General features: G+C 31.2%; 1 long non-coding RNA gene across 1 annotated transcript; it reads left to right on the plus strand.

Moving 5' to 3' along the window:
• Nucleotides 1-329: 329 nt before the first annotated feature.
• LOC134531432 (uncharacterized) lies at nt 330-1,925 on the plus strand. The gene is made up of 2 exons (XR_010074989.1): nt 330-450; nt 1,852-1,925. It is a non-coding gene; the product is annotated as an uncharacterized LOC134531432 (long non-coding RNA).
• The last annotated feature ends 3,179 nt before the right edge of the window (nt 1,926-5,104 follow it).

Below are 5,104 nucleotides of genomic sequence, written 5' to 3' on the forward strand. Positions count from 1 at the left end.
AATAGATAAATGACACAAACTTGTTGTTTTGTGTCTATGACCGACCGCCTATGGTTTTCTGTTGTAAAACTGAATTTACCTCCTTTTCATTCCCGTAGGGATGGAATGTCATAATTATATGTAGTCTATGTCTCTCTCCGGCCCATAAACTGTCTATATGCAAAAAAAATCAGGTCGATACGTTGCTTCGTTTCTGCCTGAAAGAAGGACAAACAGACAAACACAGTTTTGCATTTATAATATTAGTAGAGATTACTTTGCTTATGGGTTCTGACCTCGTCTGTGAAAAAAGGTTACTGTGCCCCACATTCTGGCATGTCTTGTTGCAGCTATCTTCGAGGGCGTTTAAAACCTGAAGATGGCTGCAACCGCGCATGCCGAAACGTCAGGCAAAACCACCGTCCCAACCTTTGACCGAGAAGCCGGGAAGTAGCTCTGCTTCACCTCCAGGTAGAATTTTTTTTTTCCACTGATCGCAAATTTGAATGAGGAATTATTTCAAAAATGAGATTATAGAACCGATGTTTTATACATCCTACAGATGTGGAAAGCTATAAAAATGAAGTTGTGGTCGTTCATCACGAAGCAATTAGTTAGAAATTTTTTTTATTATTTTCCGGATTTTTTTGCAAACGACAGATATCAAGTACCATTTATCTAGCCAAAAGATTTGCTTAATTGCAGAAAACGCAATTTTTATGTAGTGGAACATGCGAAAAATGTCCACTGTATAAAAATAATGGCATGAAAATACAGTGAGACAACTTAGTGGGTGAAGCCAAGCCTTAACAACAAATTTAATTTTTTTTTAATTTTGCTTTGTGCAAGTATAAATCACTAGAATATTAAGTAGTCATTAAACCCAATGGAATGTTATTTTAACGAAAGCTTAAGGGACATGTCCCGCTTCAGGTCATTATTTCACATTTACGTCGAACTCGGTTAAAATTGAAGACATTTATATGAATAGTTGAACTTTACCAAAATTCGAGATATTTATATAAGTAGCTGCCAAAATTGCATTTTTAACGTTTTTGTGCAGTAACTATAAGGACACTTGAATTTATAAATTACAGAAAACATTTAAATATAATGAAAATGCTACTTACTTACTTAGTAAGTTGAAATTTTTTCAGAATAAAACAATTATCTTGCTTAGCTTTAAAATCCTCACAATATAGAGATTCTTAAAAAAGCTAGGTCAAAATATTTTTTTTCCTGAAATAAACCAACACAATTTGACTAATTATCTAGTATCATTGCTTTAAAACTTAAAATTGTTTAATTATTTATTCAGTTTTATTCTCCTTATCGGTACAGCACAAACACATTAAAAATACGAATTTGGCAGATAATTATGCAAAACGTTTGCGGAATATATACGCAAATTTCATTTAGGGAGAGTTCAGTTGCTCAAAAATTCTGCAGGTTTAACCGTGTTCAATGTAAATATAAAATAATGACCTGGAAGGGACAAACCTCATTAAATATATTTTGGAATTCATTATGTATAGAGCTGTTAATAGGTTGATATATAGTTCACTTGATGTCAGAAGTTATTTAGTCTATTTTAATTTAATTTTTTAAATTGTATTTTAATAACTTTAAATTGCATTATAAATTTATTTAGTAGCTCTACGCTAAAAATAATTTCGCGTTGTACATTATATATATATAGTTTATATTTAGAACATTCCGTTTTTCTGGAATAAAGAATTAAACTCAATTTTACTTAGAAGCGTGGGTGCTAAAAAGTTTTATATTTTCTAAAGGCCATAAATTATTGGAATTTAACTATAATTATGTTATTATACATTAATTAGTATTACATTGTATTTTTTTCCCACCCAGGCAGTCTCTGTTAACAGTAACAACTGACAGTTTCGCTTAAGTCTCGGAGACTTCCAGCCACCGTCACATGAAGAAACAATTTGAAGATTTAGCAAATCGAAGATACTTTTCTCTTCCTGCTAAGATTGCGAAATTCAGATCTCACTATGTGGAATGGTGGTATATATTATAATTTATAGCCTAATACTCGCAGATTTTAAACTTTTTTCGGAAAAAATTATAGGACTTTGGCCAACATGTATACAATGTAACTTATCTAGTAAGAATGTGCTTTATTTTGTTGGATTAAATTTTTGTTTACTTTTAATTTATTGAATTGTGTCAGAATGAATCAATCTGTTTGTTACCTTACTGTGTAGCTTGTTTGTGATATTTTAAATTCTATACAAGGAGAAAAGTGTATACATTTGTATGCTTGTAAAATAGAGAATATTAGGTTAGTGAAAGTAGCACTAATCAAATAATTAAAACCATCTGAAATATTTACAGTTTTTCTTACCTCTTTTCGTAAACTATTTCCGTTTGTTTTGTGGAATATATGTGTTTAAAATATGTGATTAATGTTTTGTCCACAATGTGCTGTTCTTTTGTATGTTTTCACACACACAAAAACATGTTTTTCTTCTACTGTAAAATATTTTACGAATGAAGAATTATCTTTATTTAATTTATAACTAAATAAAAAAATTGTTTAATGAAGCAAAGTCTTTCAGAAGTTAACTGTTTAACTGCTTCTAGTGAACATTTGTAATCAATAGTAATTATATGAAAATAACCGGAAATATAATAACCTATTTTCATCTACAGAAATGTTATGCAAAGTTCATGACATAAAGTTTAGTTTCTTAGCAATTTAGGTAATATTATTGAGAGGAGCAATACGATCCTCAGTTACCGGGAAGCTCGCAAGGAAAGTCACCGAAGCAAACATGAACCAGCTAAGGACTTGGACAAAGGCGTACGAAGGATCACCAATTTCAGCAACACACCTGGTTTGCTGTAATGAGAATGGCTAAATTATCTTCTACTGTCATAACAGCGTGGTGTGGTTTGTCAAGCGAAGCATTATTGAATACTTATTTAAAAACCTAAACTAATATAAAAGATCGCATGCTTTCACGGCAATTGTCTGCATTTTCTTGGTTTCTGGGTGTAGGCCGTGTCAGGTAATTGTATTGCGACGTTTCGGCAGTCATTTCAGCTGCCATCATCGGGTAGACTAAGTCTGACTAACTATTTACCTGACAAGGCCTACACCCAGAAGCCAAAAAAAAAAAAAAAACAATTAAAACAAAATTCATAACTACTCAAGTTATTTGACGGAAACTTACAAACTAGTCATAATTTTTATTATAATTTAACAATCAATAGAAAAGTCACGATACTTCCTATTATGTTTTGGTATGGACTTAGAAAGTAGTGCTTCTTTTTATACTAGGAAATTCATTGTCTTAGATAACCAAATATTTACACTATGTTGACCAAACAAAACGTAATTAATTAAAAAATATAAGTAAACAAACAAATCAAATATTGTAATCGACTAAACTAATTTTATAAGAAGAAAAAAATCAGAAAACAAACAACCTGTTCTGTTGAAAAAAAAAATTTTTGTGTAAACAAGTACGTACAAATTTGTGGCAAATTTTTTTTAGCAAACATACTTCGGATCTTTATTTTTAAACGTTTGACATTAAATTAACTCAAAAATATTCTAAAACTACATAATTAAACGAACGTGTCTCAGACCAAAGAATACCTCTCTGTGTTCTGATGCTTCTTGTGTGTTGTAAAATATATGTTAGCATATTTGAAACCAGTAGCAAGAAAATATAAAAAAAATGGTATGAACTAAGGACGCGAAAGTAGAAACGGAACTCTGAGGTCAGAGTTGAAAGTGAGAATGCTGCCAACCTAACTGAAGTTAAATATACACGCTGTGTTGACTCTGAGGTAGTAGCCCTCCCTCCCTGATGGCAGTTCAACAATAAGGTATTACTATCTCAAGGCAATGAGTGCTACTGACAAGTAAGATGGTTTAGACTTTGTCCATGTTATGGAAGAAAATTTCCCCTCATCTTAGAAAATTAATTTGGTCTCCTTACTAACCCTGCATCTCGTGTATTCCTTAGCAAATATTTTTTTTTTATAGAAAATATTTCTGAAAAATGTAGCAAGTAATGTACTTATTTTACTTGTATACATATTTATCGGAGAAGGATATAACGAAGAGACGTTTTAAAATCTTGTTAAACTTGTCAAGAGTACTGGTGGGTTGGTCAAAAAAATTATACAATCAATTTTTAAAATATTTTAGATTAAAAAATTTTTATTTGGCAGATAAAAATAAAATTTGTTTGTTACATCATGCAAGGAATAGTAATCGTTAAAATGACGTAATTGTGTGTAAAGTTTTAAGCATGGTACTTATTAGCGCCTGACTAAAACGGCATGTGAAGAATGGAACCTCCATTGGCACTGCTGAGGAAACAATATTGACTGACACAGTGCTGAGGCAACACCGCGGTCTATATGATCGTGGGCAACACGTATTAAACCAGGAGTTATATGGGGAAGGGTAGCACTTATTTGACCTCTGTGGCCCACACTAATGGTTAATTTTATATAAGACTAATCAGTGAACTTTCTATTACAATGAATACCCTTATTGCAGAAAAAGTAATGTTAGTGGATCAATTTGTCCTTCAACGAAGGGGATTACGGATTTATTTCCGTTAAAACATGGAATTCCAAAAAAAAAAAAAAAAAAATTCTATCTTGCAATGGCGTAGGGGTACATGATATTAGTTATACGGTGACAAATATTTTTTCTGATGCCAGGAATTAAAATTTGCTAAATCATTCATTAAAAAATGTGTATACAATTGAAAGGAGTTATGTGCAGTCAGCACCTAATTAGGTAACGTCTAACTAAACTTATATACGTCCCGTCACCGTAAGCCTTTGTGCACCACCGCGTGAAGAAAAAGTGTAATTTTGCCTTTAGCGTTTTCAAGTAAAATGTTTTCAAATGATAAAAATTTGTTGATTCAGGAACAAAATTAAACACTTGATTAGGATGTTTTGTTTTATTTTCTAAGATAAATTTATTTTAATACTATGCCGTTGAAATTGAAACATAACTCACCTGAACTTCTAATGTCTTTTGTTAACGAAAAATTACATAAGATTTATGATTTTGTAAAATATACTAAAAGAATAAAAATTATTTGTTATAAAATAAAACCTATGC

Source organism: Bacillus rossius, chromosome 3 (assembly GCF_032445375.1).
Source record: "Bacillus rossius redtenbacheri isolate Brsri chromosome 3, Brsri_v3, whole genome shotgun sequence".
Lineage (NCBI taxonomy): Eukaryota > Metazoa > Arthropoda > Insecta > Phasmatodea > Bacillidae > Bacillus > Bacillus rossius.